Source organism: Danio rerio, chromosome 22 (assembly GCF_049306965.1).
Source record: "Danio rerio strain Tuebingen ecotype United States chromosome 22, GRCz12tu, whole genome shotgun sequence".
Taxonomy (NCBI): Eukaryota; Metazoa; Chordata; class Actinopteri; order Cypriniformes; family Danionidae; genus Danio; species Danio rerio.
Genome location: NC_133197.1, coordinates 3983916 through 4000000, shown reverse-complemented (window position 1 = coordinate 4000000; position 16085 = coordinate 3983916). Strand labels below are relative to the sequence as shown.

General features: G+C 39.8%; 1 long non-coding RNA gene across 4 annotated transcripts in view; it reads left to right on the top strand.

Moving 5' to 3' along the window:
• Nucleotides 1-15767, top strand: part of LOC141380134 (uncharacterized) — a 71245-nt gene extending 55478 nt beyond the window's left edge. For all 4 annotated transcript variants that reach the window (XR_012397630.1, XR_012397633.1, XR_012397631.1 and 1 more), the window contains 2 exons: nt 1740-1815; nt 14668-15767. This is a non-coding gene — a long non-coding RNA (uncharacterized lncRNA). The remainder of the gene's footprint in view (nt 1-1739; nt 1816-14667) is intronic.
• Nucleotides 15768-16085: the final 318 nt, after the last annotated feature.

Here is a 16085-nt window from a genome sequence, read left to right as displayed (position 1 = left end):
TAATGATTCTGACGAAAGATGTGCTAAAAAGTCTGAAAGTGTTGTCATTTATGATTTAATCAGAGACAAATCACTCGGTCAGTGTCACATTATAAAACTTGAACGAGTCTCTTTTGTAATAAACAGAACAAAAACATGCAAGTTTATGAACTGAATCATTTTTATTTACCGATTCACAAGAGTGATTCAGTCTTATGAACATACCCGTCAACATTGGGATGTGAAAATAAGGGATATGCCCATCATAATAAGTTCCAAATGACTAAATCTGTTCTTCTGGAGCACTATCATTGTAAATAATCAGTTAAACGCTCAATAATGTGTTTTATTATTATTATTACCCTACAGAAAAATCCAGCTTAAACCAGCCTAAGCTGGTTGGCTGGTTTTAGCTGGTCAACTAGCCTGGTTTTAAAGGGGTTTTGGCCATTTCCAGGCTGGTTTCTAGCCATTTCCAGCCTGGTCTTAGCTGGTCAGGCTGGGAGATGACCAGCTAAAACCAGCTTGACCAGCCTAGCCAGGCTGGGAGTCCAGCCAAAACCAGCTATGTCCAGCTTAAACCAGGCTGGTCAAGCTGGTTTTAGCTGGATTTAGCTGGTCATTTTTCTAAGACCAGGCTGGAAATGGCTGGAAACCAGCCTGGAAATGGCCAAAACCCCTCTAAAACTAGGCTGGTCAACCAGCTAAAACCAGCCAACCAGCCTAGGCTGGTTTAAGCTGGATTTTACAGCGGGGTATTATTAACAAAATAAAAAATAAATAGTGTACATTAGCAGCAAATACATTAGCAAACAGTTCAGCTTATTAAAATTAGTAACTATTATAATGAAATAGAATCAAGCTATCAAATCTCATTAGCCGTATCTTCACTGTACTTTAGGCTTACATTACATTAGTAGACTTCAGCCACAGAGACTGCATGAGAAGCCCTTAGAGCAGGGGTGTCTAAACTTTTTGGGCCGAGGGCCAGATGCAAAAAAAAAAAAAACGTTGTCGTGGGCCAACTTTTACATACATAACACAGACACGCTTATATATATATATATATATATATATATATATATATATATATATATATATATATATATATATATATATATATATATATATATATATATATATATATATATATATATATGTAGTTGAAGTCAGAACTTCCACACATTTCTAAACATAATAGTTTAATAACTCATCTTTAATAACTTTATCTTTCTAATAACTCATCTCTAATAACTGATTTATTTTATCTTTGTCATGATGACAGTAAATAATATTTGACTAGATATTTTTCAAGAAACTACTATACAGCTTAAAGTGACATTTAAAGGCTTAACTAGGTTAATTAAGTTATTTAGTCAAGTTAAGGTAATTAGGCAAGTTATTTTGGTTTGTTCTGAAGACTTAAGGGGCTAATAATTTTGACCTTAAAATGGTTCATAAAAAATTAAAAACTGCTTTTATTCTAGGCGAAATAAAACAAGTAAGTCTTTCTCCAGGAAAAAAATATTATCAGACATACTGTGACAATTTCCTTGCTCTGTTAAATATAATTTGGGAAATATTTAAAAAAGAAGAAATAAATCAAAGAGGGGCTAATAATTCTGACTTAAACTGTGAGTATATATAGACAGACAGACAGATAGATAGACTAGATCATAACAAGAACTGCTTTTTAATTGAATGCATGTAATAACGACACCCTCTGGTTATTTATTGAATTACGTTCATTCTTGCCGTAGTTTGGACATCCCTGCCTTAGAGGATAAAAAACTCAGCGTAATTTAAACTACAGCTGATCAAATCATTATAAAACAGGTAAGTGACGTCGATCCCTCTCTTTCTTATGCTGTAGTGCTGTATTTATACTATAGTAATCTGCTAGTGTTTGCTTTGCTTTGACTCATTCGGGGTTAATTATTGTGATATCCTGATTGCAACACATACTAGGAAATGTCTCCAGACTGATGGCATTTCATGCCGTTCAGCCTTATCTTAAAATGTGAGCAAAGTCAGCTGTTTTGTATTCACTTTAGACATTACGCTAGAGAATCATTCAAACACTAGCTCTAAAGTGACGATTGGGAAGTACAATTAGTTTCTGCTGTTCTGACTTCAGCTGCAGATGTGAATGAACAGCGGAAGAAAGTAGTTCCTCGTAAAAAAAAGATGTTAAGACTTCCCGTGTTTGACTTTGTTTTAAATACACGATTATGCCGTCGAAGTGTTGTAGAAGTGCAATATCACACTCGTAGCAGTGCGATATGGCTGGATATCAACACTGAAGGGAGGTGTGCGTTGGCATGAGGCTGCAGGCTGAGTGTCCCACCAGTGATGATATAGAGCCAAATAGCACTGCTACGAGTGTGATATTGCATTTTTGTAATATTAATTAAAAATGGGTTATTAATTAAAGTATATTTTAATTGAAATAGTCTTATATAATTTGCATAGAGTAATTAATATTTATAAATATGTATTTTTATTAAGTATTTGTATTTAATAAATAATTATTAATTGATAAATATGACAAGTAACACTCAATTATTATTATATTTTAAATGATACCTTTCCATTATTATTATTATTTTTCTATGTGGTTCACACCTGATTATTTTATTCAGTGTTTTTTTTTTTTCAATCTTCCCCCCTGAACCGCACAACAAATATTAGTATATTTGCTTTCGCACATTAGGCCTGGCTTTAAAGCGCAGTTAATCGCCTCTCCGCTGTTTATCGTGTCCTGATGGTATCATAAAGCAGGCAGCGAATGTAAATGCAGGCTTTAAGTGTTTATCCACAGAGAAATGTCTGAATTCTCTATTGACGTCTCCCGTTGAGCCTGCCGTGCGCGCGCCTCTGTTTTCCCCTAATAGCGCATTACACACAAACACGCGCTCGGGCTGTTTCTTCATCATTAGCAAAGCAATTAAAGCAGATAAATGCTCAAATTACAACACCAGAAGCAATGAGGTGAATCACATGCGGGTGGATGGAGTCCGGTTTAGGTTAGGTGTAGATGCTAATAAGACACAACAGGCGACTGTGAGGTTGGGTTTAGGGTTGTGGTAGACGTTAATAAAACACACTACTGTAGGTTGCTCTGATATTGGGTTTAGTGTAGGTGTAGATGCTAATAAGACACACTAGGCTACTGTGAGGTTGGGTTTAGGGTTGTGGTAGACGTTAAGAAAACACACTTGGTTGCTCTGATATTGGGTTTAGTGTAGGTGTAGATGCTAATAAGACACACTAGGCTACTGTGAGGTTGGGTTTAGGGTTGTGGTAGACGTTAAGAAAACACACTTGGTTGCTCTGTTATTGGGTTTAGTGTAGGTGTAAATGCTAATAAGACACACTAGGCTACTGTGAGGTTGGGTTTAGGGTTGTGGTAGACGTTAAGAAAACACACTTGGTTGCTCTGATATTGGGTTTAGTGTAGGTGTAAATGCTAATAAGACACACTAGGCTACTATGAGGTTGGGTTTAGGGTTGTGGTAGACGTTAATAAAACACACTACTGTAGGTTGCTCTGATATTGGGTTTAGTGTAGGTGTAAATGCTAATAAGACACACTAGGCTACTGTGAGGTTGGGTTTAGGGTTGTGGTAGACGTTAATAAAACACACTACTGTAGGTTGCTCTGATATTGGGTTTAGTGTAGGTGTAGATGCTAATAAGACACACTAGGCTACTGTGAGGTTGGGTTTAGGGTTGTGGTAGACGTTAATAAAACACACTACTGTAGGTTGCTCTGATATTGGGTTTAGTGTAGGTGTAGATGCTAATAAGACACACTAGGCTACTGTGAGGTTGGGTTCAGGGTTGTGGTAGACGTTAATAAAACACACTACTGTAGGTTGCTCTGATATTGGGTTTAGTGTAGGTGTAAATGCTAATAAGACACACTAGGCTACTGTGAGGTTGGGTTTAGGGTTGTGGTAGACGTTAATAAAACACACTTGGTTGCTCTGATATTGGGTTTAGTGTAGGTGTAGATGCTAATAAGACACACTAGGCTACTGTGAGGTTGGGTTTAGGGTTGTGGTAGACGTTAATAAAACACACTACTGTAGGTTGCTCTGATATTGGGTTTAGTGTAGGTGTAGATGCTAATAAGACACACTAGGCTACTGTGAGGTTGGGTTCAGGGTTGTGGTAGACGTTAATAAAACACACTACTGTAGGTTGCTCTGATATTGGGTTTAGTGTAGGTGTAGATGCTAATAAGACACACTAGGCTACTGTGAGGTTGGGTTTAGGGTTGTGGTAGACGTTAAGAAAACACACTTGGTTGCTCTGTTATTGGGTTTAGTGTAGGTGTAAATGCTAATAAGACACACTAGGCTACTGTGAGGTTGGGTTTAGGGTTGTGGTAGACGTTAAGAAAACACACTTGGTTGCTCTGATATTGGGTTTAGTGTAGGTGTAAATGCTAATAAGACACACTAGGCTACTGTGAGGTTGGGTTTAGGGTTGTGGTAGACGTTAATAAAACACACTACTGTAGGTTGCTCTGATATTGGGTTTAGTGTAGGTGTAGATGCTAATAAGACACACTAGGCTACTGTGAGGTTGGGTTTAGGGTTGTGGTAGACGTTAATAAAACACACTACTGTAGGTTGCTCTGATATTGGGTTTAGTGTAGGTGTAGATGCTAATAAGACACACTAGGCTACTGTGAGGTTGGGTTCAGGGTTGTGGTAGACGTTAATAAAACACACTACTGTAGGTTGCTCTGATATTGGGTTTAGTGTAGGTGTAGATGCTAATAAGACACACTAGGCTACTGTGAGGTTGGGTTTAGGGTTGTGGTAGACGTTAAGAAAACACACTAGGTTGCTCTGATATTGGATTTAGTGTAGGTTTAGATGCTAATAAGACACACTAGGCTACTGTGAGGTTGGGTTCAGGGTTGTGGTAGACGTTAATAAAACACACTACTGTAGGTTGCTCTGATATTGGGTTTAGTGTAGGTGTAAATGCTAATAAGACACACTAGGCTACTGTGAGGTTGGGTTTAGGGTTGTGGTAGACGTTAATAAAACACACTTGGTTGCTCTGATATTGGGTTTAGTGTAGGTGTAGATGCTAATAAGACACACTAGGCTACTGTGAGGTTGGGTTTAGGGTTGTGGTAGACGTTAATAAAACACACTACTGTAGGTTGCTCTGATATTGGGTTTAGTGTAGGTGTAGATGCTAATAAGACACACTAGGCTACTGTGAGGTTGGGTTTAGGGTTGTGGTAGACGTTAATAAAACACACTACTGTAGGTTGCTCTGATATTGGGTTTAGTGTAGGTGTAGATGCTAATAAGACACACTAGGCTACTGTGAGGTTGGGTTTAGGGTTGTGGTAGACGTTAATAAAACACACTTGGTTGCTCTGATATTGGGTTTAGTGTAGGTGTAGATGCTAATAAGACACACTAGGCTACTGTGAGGTTGGGTTTAGGGTTGTGGTAGACGTTAATAAAACACACTACTGTAGGTTGCTCTGATATTGGGTTTAGTGTAGGTGTAGATGCTAATAAGACACACTAGGCTACTGTGAGGTTGGGTTTAGGGTTGTGGTAGACGTTAAGAAAACACACTTGGTTGCTCTGATATTGGGTTTAGTGTAGGTGTAAATGCTAATAAGACACACTAGGCTACTGTGAGGTTGGGTTTAGGGTTGTGGTAGACGTTAAGAAAACACACTTGGTTGCTCTGATATTGGGTTTAGTGTAGGTGTAGATGCTAATAAGACACACTAGGCTACTGTGAGGTTGGGTTTAGGGTTGTGGTAGACGTTAAGAAAACACACTTGGTTGCTCTGATATTGGGTTTAGTGTAGGTGTAGATGCTAATAAGACACACTAGGCTACTGTGAGGTTGGGTTTAGGGTTGTGGTAGACGTTAAGAAAACACACTTGGTTGCTCTGATATTGGGTTTAGTGTAGGTGTAGATGCTAATAAGACACACTAGGCTACTGTGAGGTTGGGTTTAGGGTTGTGGTAGACGTTAATAAAACACACTTGGTTGCTCTGATATTGGGTTTAGTGTAGGTGTAGATGCTAATAAGACACACTAGGCTACTGTGAGGTTGGGTTTAGGGTTGTGGTAGACGTTAATAAAACACACTACTGTAGGTTGCTCTGATATTGGGTTTAGTGTAGGTGTAGATGCTAATAAGACACACTAGGCTACTGTGAGGTTGGGTTTAGGGTTGTGGTAGACGTTAAGAAAACACACTTGGTTGCTCTGATATTGGGTTTAGTGTAGGTGTAGATGCTAATAAGACACACTAGGCTACTGTGAGGTTGGGTTTAGGGTTGTGGTAGACGTTAAGAAAACACACTTGGTTGCTCTGATATTGGGTTTAGTGTAGGTGTAGATGCTAATAAGACACACTAGGCTACTGTGAGGTTGGGTTTAGGGTTGTGGTAGACGTTAATAAAACACACTACTGTAGGTTGCTCTGATATTGGGTTTAGTGTAGGTGTAGATGCTAATAAGACACACTAGGCTACTATGAGGTTGGGTTTAGGGTTGTGGTAGACGTTAATAAAACACACTACTGTAGGTTGCTCTGATATTGGGTTTAGTGTAGGTGTAGATGCTAATAAGACACACTAGGCTACTGTGAGGTTGGGTTTAGGGTTGTGGTAGACGTTAAGAAAACACACTACTGTAGGTTGCTCTGATATTGGGTTTAGTGTAGGTGTAAATGCTAATAAGACACACTAGGCTACTATGAGGTTGGGTTTAGGGTTGTGGTAGACGTTAATAAAACACACTACTGTAGGTTGCTCTGATATTGGGTTTAGTGTAGGTGTAAATGCTAATAAGACACACTAGGCTACTGTGAGGTTGGGTTTAGGGTTGTGGTAGACGTTAAGAAAACACACTAGGTTGCTCTGATATTGGGTTTAGTGTAGGTGTAAATGCTAATAAGACACACTAGGCTACTGTGAGGTTGGGTTTAGGGTTGTGGTAGACGTTAAGAAAACACACTTGGTTGCTCTGATATTGGGTTTAGTGTAGGTGTAGATGCTAATAAGACACACTAGGCTACTGTGAGGTTGGGTTTAGGGTTGTGGTAGACGTTAATAAAACACACTTGGTTGCTCTGATATTGGGTTTAGTGTAGGTGTAGATGCTAATAAGACACACTAGGCTACTGTGAGGTTGGGTTTAGGGTTGTGGTAGACGTTAATAAAACACACTTGGTTGCTCTGATATTGGGTTTAGTGTAGGTGTAGATGCTAATAAGACACACTAGGCTACTGTGAGGTTGGGTTCAGGGTTGTGGTAGACGTTAATAAAACACACTACTGTAGGTTGCTCTGATATTGGGTTTAGTGTAGGTGTAGATGCTAATAAGACACACTAGGCTACTGTGAGGTTGGGTTTAGGGTTGTGGTAGACGTTAATAAAACGCACCAGGTTACTCTGAAATTGGGTTTAGGGTTGTAGGAGGTGTAGATGTTGTTAAAACACAATAGGTTGAGCTCCATGACACGTACAAGACATTAAGTAAACCAATCAAAACATCAGGATGTTTGTACAGCCCACTCGGAGCTCTAGTCCCACCCACTTGGAGCTGGTTCCGACCTGCGGTTATACTCATCTTGTAAAACCCGGCGGAGAAACCTTTCTCTCTCAGTCAGGTTGATTCATCTGTGCGGTTTCTGACAGCACAATAACAGAGAAAGAAAAACCTGCTTTTACTCTCAGTGCAGCTGAATGACTGAACATTGACAAAGGGCATGTGAAGTAAATGTTGAAAACAGCACATCCACCCAGCAAAAACCCTGTAGAAAAGATGACACTGCCAGACGTCTAAGCGCTAAAAGTTCATTGAAAGGTGAAAAGATGTATTTTTCTTGTAAAAAGGTATTGTATTACTCGTAAGTTACTTGAAATGCTTTAGTGTTTACAAATTAAAACAAACATTGCATTTCTGTAGTATCTTTTAAATAATCATAAGATGCCAATAATGCAATGTGTTGTTCTATGCAATGGATTTTTAGTAATTGTACAATGTTTATTGTTGCATGCATTTGCCTTACTTTGTGTACTTTTCTTTACCCCTGTATTTTTGTACATGTTGAGTGCTTGAACATGTAGTTTGCATTATGTGTTACAATATTTGTAAGAGTCTTGTTAGCTACTAGTTAAACTCCGCAGACCCGGCACCGGGTCCGTGACATCATCGACTTTCGCTTTCAGATTTAAAGGGCTAGCATTGCACCAGACTCCCTTAAGTAGTTTCGCTTTGTAAAGAACGGTCTTTAAACCACAGCGGTTCGAACTGTAGTTCTGCCGAGTGACTAAAAAGTGATCAGCAGGATGGTAAAAAACTACATTTCTAGTCAAACCATACTTCTGCAATCTTATACCAAAAACGAAAATAAGGGCAGTATTAATAGCTATAAATGTGGGAGAGCGTTGATATTATGTGATTATATTGTATTCCTATATGGAACAATTAAGTGTTGATGTTAAATCAAAAGTAATTTACAAATACTTAAAAATTAAATGATTTAATGACAATAATTCTCTATGGTTACAACTGAATTAATAACAAAATACTGTATAAAATGATAAAATATGAAATGATAAGACATATGGTATAAATTGTACCCAGCTTAAATGTAAAATTAAAGTTACCAGAGGTAGAAGGAGAGACACGGAGGGAGGGAGAGAGAGACAAAGAGAGCAGGCCCAAAAGCCTGATTGCAGTAGAGTCAGAGAAGATAGACTTCAGAGAAGGAGAGAAGCAGGCTAGGAAAAGAGAGAGAGCCAGAGTTTAAAGGGTCACGAAACACCAAAACACATGTTTTGAGCTGTTGACAGTCGTATATGTGTCCCACACTGCTAAAAACACTATTAGGACACCTATATTTCACTAAAATGTGTAAATTGGTTGTTTTTGCGTTATTTTAAGCAAATTCGTACTTCCTGTTTGAAACAAATTTTGGAAGCTGCGTCTCGGCCATGACATAATAGCGTGTATTCCAGCGTGCAGACTGAGTGTCTGTGCCAGAGTGAGTCTTATTACGTCTTACAGTGTGATGCATTAATGCATGAGTAAGGCTTGGTTCAAACCAATCAGCGCGCTCTATTTTGCAACTTCATTAATATTCATTAGTGTCACTGTTTACACCAGAGACGCCACGTTGTGTTGGCAAAACAAGCGTGAAGTGTTGCTTTTATAGTTTGCTGCAGTTAAGTTTCGTTTTCCTTTTCTCTCTGTGAGAGCTCAGACTCACGTGTGGATTAACAGTGTACGCGACGCGCGACAACAATAACTTACGTGTCTAAGGAGGATTATTGTTTACCTGAGAGCTGTTCTCATCTGCAAACGCTGAAATCTGGATTTGCTTGTAGTCTTCTCTTAATAAAGACGCGGCTCTAGTTGCTGGTGATTGTCCTGTCTCTACAGATTTGGTAAGTGAGCGACCAGTGCTCATTGTTTATTCAGTTTGTTCGTATCGAATTAAGTTAACTATTGCACTGAGTGCAAACTTGTTAGCACCGCATTTTGTGACCGGAATAACACACGCGGCTTTCTGACGCTACCTGCCGTGTGCATCTAAGTTTCCGGGAATTGCGGAGCTTTTTTTCTCTCATTCGCAGTGCGGTATCAAACATTGCATGAAAAATACACGCTTAGAGCAGATCCTCGAATCAAATATCGCGTTTGTCGCGAGGGGCATGAATGAATTCCCTGAATGAAAGAGCCAAACTGCAGTTGAAGTCCAACATTTAATAATCTGGCAAATAATTCAACTACAGATGTCCATGTAGGTTAAACACAATGACTGTAAAAAATACACCATCACTTTCTCGTGTGTGTATTTTGACTGTAACTCGCGCGTGCCCAAATAGACACTCCCACACCATCCCACTTTCGTTCCTCCGACACTCCCCCCTAAACAGAGCTGGACACGCCCACTTTTCTGACTTTTTCCAAAGTAGAGGTGTGAAAACACCCTGCTGAAACGAGGGGGTTTCATGGCCCTTTAACACCTATTTTGTATCTTTCTTGACCATGTGACCACCAATGCTGAGACTTTCAAACTGACCAATCAACATGTGACCACATCATAAAACCCCCAAAGTCCACACTACAGGCCCTGATCTTATCAGTATCTACCTTTGGAGTCGAATTGGCCGCTAAATTGGCAAAACAAAAAATACTTGCGTTTCCTCGTGAGATCAGGCTGGTTGAGCCTGGTCAGTACCTAGATGGGAGGCCACATGCGAAAACTATGTTGCTGTTAGAAGTGATGTTAGTGAGGCCAGCAGGGGGCGCTCAACCTGCTGTGTGGGTCCTAATACCCCAGTATAGTGAAGGCAACACGATACTGTCAGTGAGCGCCGTCATTTGGATGAGACATTAAACCTAAACTCTCTGTGGTCATTGAAAATCGTAAAAAGTAGGGGTGTTGCCCCAGTGTCCTGGCCAAATTCCCTCAAATGACCCTTACCCATTATGGCCTCCCAAACATTCCCATCCATCGAATTGGCTCTATCACTATAATAGCAGGTGTGTTGTGAACACACTGGGATCGTTGTCCTGTGAGTGCCGTCGCATCATCCAAGTGGATGCTAGACACTGGTGGTGGTGTGGAGAGACCCTCCTCATGACTGTGAAGCGCTTTGGGTGTATGGCCATATGCAATATATACACTATATACATTACATTACACGTGAAATGATGTTTTATTTTCATTGTGGTGAACACACTGGCATCGTTGTCCTGTGTGTGCCGTCGCACTATATACATTACATTACATGTGAAATGAGGCTTTATTTTAATTTAAATCCTGAAGCCAGTAGTTTAACTAGCTGTTTAAGCTAATAGTTTGGTGTTTCCCCTGCTGAAAAATCCAGCTTAAACCAGACTAGGCTGGTTTTAGCTGGTTGACCAACCTGGTTTTAGAGGGGTTTTGGCCATTTCCAGCCTGGTCTTAGCTGGTCAGGCTGGAAAATGACCAGCTAAATCCAGCTAAAACCAGCTTGACCAGCCTGGTTTAAGCTGGACATAGCTGGTTTGAGCTGGGCTCCCAGCCTGGCTAGGCTGGTCAAGCTGGTGTTAGCTGGTCATTTTCCAGCCTGACCAGCTAAGACCAGGCTGGAAATGGCTGGAAACCAGCCTGGAAATGGCCAAAACCCCTCTAAAACCAGCCTGGTCAACCAGCTTAAACCAGCCATCAAACCTAGGCTGGTTTAAGCTGGGTTTTTTTAGTAGGGTCACTGGGTAAGTAAATCCCTTGCAAACTCAAATTAGCAAAACACCTACTTTATTTCCGTCCGATTGATTCCCTATATTGATCAAATCTTTTTTTTTTTTCTGAATGAATGAAAACAGTTCTTAGAAATAAAACTGTCTGGCATATTCTGATATGCTAAGTGCCCTGGTGTGATGTAATTTAGCTTTTCTGAAGGCTAAAATAAGCCTTTGTGTGTGTAGCGGGGAGGATAAACTGATATCAGTCCTCTTCAACCTGAGCTAATTCAACACGCATTCCAGAAAATTACTTTTTGCGCTTTATGCTCAAGGACACTTGGTTGTGAAATTATATTTTGAGCAATAAAAAGCACTGAATTAAATAAGCTGCTATTTTAAACTGTAAATAATGCTGTGAAGTAGAAATTGGAGTTGCATGAGGCGTTTTAATGCTGCCTGTAATTAGCATCAAGGCTAGTAACACATTTTACGCAAGCAGTTAGCCAGCACTTTCTTTGATATATGGCTCTGTTGTGCCATTATCAAATGGGGTGATTGGTGTTATGCTAGCTTGCTATAGACATGTCAGCAGTTTAGCTAACTTGTTGAGATTCTCTGCGGTAAAGTGTATTATTTAACTTTATTTTCTCTGAGACTGAGATAAAACAAGTGAGACTGTAAAAGTAAACCATTAGCACAGCTAGAAACATTTGTTCGCATTCTTTTATAGCTAGCAGTTTGGCTACCATTATTAACAATATTTTTTTTCGAAAGGTTGCTATGCTAGTCTGAGGGAAGAAAATAATATAGAAGAAAGTCAGTGGTGTAGATGTAAAGTATTTGATCACCAACATTTTAACATGTTAGCCTCAAGTCATAGATATATACATTAGATGTCGCCTGGCCTATTGTTGTCTATTGGATGGAATGCGTCAATAGCGCCGCCATCTTGCTACAGTGTAGCGCTCCTTTGAAATGAATGCGGGACCAAGGTACAGTGGAGGACTATGGCCAGAAATATACACAAAGCCAGAGATAAACACATATATCTATGATCGGGAGTTTTCCTGGATGTTATAGTATGTTTTTTTTTTTTCTAATTACGAAAGTTATAATTTTACATCACTTTTCTACATTGATGGATCAGTGACCGCACGGGCATTCCTGACAAAAAGCTTGTGTTTGTGTGTACAGAAATGTACTTTTCACCCTCCCTGTTAAATTTGATCTAATCATGTCCTGAAACACAGCTCCTCTCCTGCTTTCACTTCTCATACTGACGGAGGGAGCGATTCGTTTGTGAATGAATCCCCTGAACGACTCTTTCACTAACGTTAGCCGACAATACTACAGGTTTCCGGCAGCGCAGCATCTCGTTGTCATATTTCTTTTGCATTGTTTGCTGATTTTATTCAACAAAACTAGCTTAAGCCGAGTGTTTAGTGCGAGTTGGAGCTGCTTTGCCTTATGGTGAATGCAGTAAGAGACTGTTATCATTAATAACGTTACCTGATTAGCACAAAAGTTCAGAACATACAAAAACGTAAAAAACTGAATCTTACCTATGAAATGTTCTGCCTTTGTGCTTTGTTTTCTTTGTTTGCTCGTTACTCCACCCGTAGACAGCGCTAAAGTCCAGCATCTTCACGTAATAACACTGTCTTGGCTAGTGCGGTTGAATGACATTTGTCCTGGGAGCACTGTACCAATGTGGCGGCGCTATTGATGCATGCTCAGGGTCCCCATGCGATATCTAGTGTATATATCTATGGCCTCAAGTTAGCCTCGACTTCAGTTTAGCTAACATGATTAGCATGATTGTATTTAAACTGTTTGTTTCAAACAAATTTCATATTGGCTAAACAGCTGTTGTGGCTAACATGTAACAAAAAGCTAGCTAGGTTGTTTTGCTAATCTAAAACGGATAACTAGCTATAAAAGAACCATTTTACCATTTTGTAGCAAATTAGTCTCAATTAAAGGATATACCTCACTTGATTAGCTTGATTGTATTAAAATAGTTAATTAGCCACAACATGTTATCCAATATGATTAGCAAGATCATATTTATGCTAAACTAAACAGATAAGAAGGCTATTTGCACAACTAAAATAGTTTATATGTGTATAATTTTAGCATATTAGCCAAAACAAGTTAAGCTAACACGATTAGCGAAACTGTATACATGGTTTTCTAATCTGAAACTATCTAGCTAAAAAAAGATGACCATTGTCACAACTACAACCATTTAGTACGGTTGCACGTAGCACAAAAAAGTTTAGCTAACATGATTAGTGAGGCTGGTTGTTTTGCTAATCTGAAACAAATCTGTCTATAAAAGAAGACGATTAGCACAACTAGAACTGTTTGTTCATATTTTTGTAACATATTAGCCAGAACATGTTCAGCTAGCATGATTAGCTAGAAAAATATTCTAATAGAAACCAGCCTGGAAATGGCCAAAATCCTTCTAAAACCAGGCTGGTCAATCAGCTAAATCCAGGCAACCAGCCGAGGCTGGTTTAAGCTGGATTTTTGAGCAGGGTAAGAAGACTATTATCACAACTAGTACCATTTGTTCACATATTTCTTACCAAATTAGCCCCAAGTTTAGCTGAAACACGTAGCTAGACCACCCTGCTAGAAAATCCAGCTTAAACCAGCCTAGGCTGGTTGGCTGGTTTTAGCTGGTCGACCAGGATGGTTTAAGAGGGGTTTTGGCCACTTCCAGGCTGGTTTCCAGCCATTTTCAGCCTGGTCTTAGCTGGTCAGGCTGGATGAAAATAACCAGCTAAATCCAGCTAAAACCAGCTTGACCAGCCTGTTTTAAGCTGGACATAGCTGGTTTTGGCTGGGCTCCCAGCCTGGCTAGGCTGGTCAAGCTGGTTTTAGCTGGATTTAGCTGGTCATTTTCCAGCCTGACAAGCTAAGACCAGGCTGGAAATGGCTGGAAACCAGCCTGGAAGTGGCCAAAACCCCTCTTAAACCAGCCTGGTTGACCAGCTAAAACCAGCCAACCAGCCTAGGCTGGTTTAAGCTGGATTTTTCAGCAGGGCAGGGATGTCCATACTCGGTCTTGGAGAGCCGGTGTCCTGAAGAGTTTAGCTCCATCCTAATAAACCACCCCTGAACCAGCTAATCAAGTTCCTGCTAGAAATACTAGAATTTTTGCGGCAGCTGTGTTTAAGCAAGTTGGAGCAAAACTCTACAGGTCACTGTCCCTCCAGGACCAAGTTTGGACACCCCTGAGCTAGACTATATTCAAATGGTTGTTTTGATAATCTAAAACTGAATAGTCTCTTTAAAACAGGAGCAATTCATGTCTGCATATTTACCCACGATGACAGGCCGCTGTTTTGAATATTAATCTGCCCTCTATTGTCTCCTGAAGATTCAACACCTTTCCCCGCTATGCTAATGTTTTCCTCTTTTTCCGCCCCTACAGGCAGTCAGATCTGACGTCTACAAACAGATCAGCGTGTCAGTCAAGATTGAACACGGGGAGAAGTGAATAAACAGGATAAAAAGACGGGTTTGACCGTCATGCTGTTTGTCGGATCGAATTGCGGAGGCCTGCTGCTTGTCTCATGGCGTCCATAATGGACATTAGACAGGAAGGAAATAATAATATCCTCCAGACACCAGGCATTGGTCTGCGTTTACCTGAAGGCTCCCTGAGGGCGGGCAGCAGTCGCTCTATAGGAGCTGATGGATATTCAAGCAGATGGGCTCCTGCCATTCTTTAACCATTGTATATTATTCACATTTACTACCCTTTCGGTATGTTTTGACACAGCTCATGACATTTTGAGATATTTTTTGGGAAAATTCTTTAAAACTGGAAAAAAAAAAACTCAACAATACACTGTGCAAATTTACTAACCTTTCGTTATGTTGGGGGATGTTTTTGCCCCATTGACTTCCATTATAACTACATTTTTTTAAATTGCAAAGCCATGACAGCACATTATCATGCATTCTTGATTATTGGTGGTTTGGAAATAACAGCACACCTTGGATTGTTTACCTGCCAATCAAAATCAAGCATTCAACAGAACCGTGGATAATTCCAAACTTATCCAATAGGTGAGTTATTGGGAAATAATGCACATCTGAAGTGTGATATAAAGCTGTAAAACCTCCCGGGACTACTTTACCCTTGTATTTATCTGGAAATAACGGCACATCTTAGAATGTTCATCAGCCAATCAGAATCAAGCATTCAACAGACCTATTGGATAAAAATGGAATTATCCACGATTGAGTTATTAGGAAATAATGCACACCTGAAGTGTGATATAAAGCTGTAAAACCTGCCGGGACTACTTTACCCGTGTATTTATTTGGAAATAACAGCACATCTTAGAATGTTTATCAGCCGATGATAATCAAGCATTCAACAGACCAGTAGTATAAGTAAGGAATTATGCTGCAGTCACACTAGAGGTTGAGCTTGCGAAATTCTGTCATACGGTGCTGCGAAAAGGGGCGGGATTAAACGAGATGATTAGATGTTTAAAAAAAGCGAGTGATTGGTCCATATTTAAAATTTCTGTCCATAGAAGTCATGTTTTGATCCTCGATTGGTCTCACGCAGTCAAGTGATGCGATTTCACAGGTCACAGTTCACCTGTGAAACTTGACGCACAAACTTTCCGGTCTGACGCATTTGCGTGCAAATGAATAGAAGTCTATGGGGAGAAAAGTCCAATGTGACCGCAGCTTTATTGATGATGAGTCGTTGAATTATTAGGAGATATTGCACACCTGAAGTGTGATATGGAGCTGTAATGCACTCAAAAACCTGCCAGAACTACTTTATCTGCACATTTATCTGGAAACAATGGAAGTCCTTAGAATGTT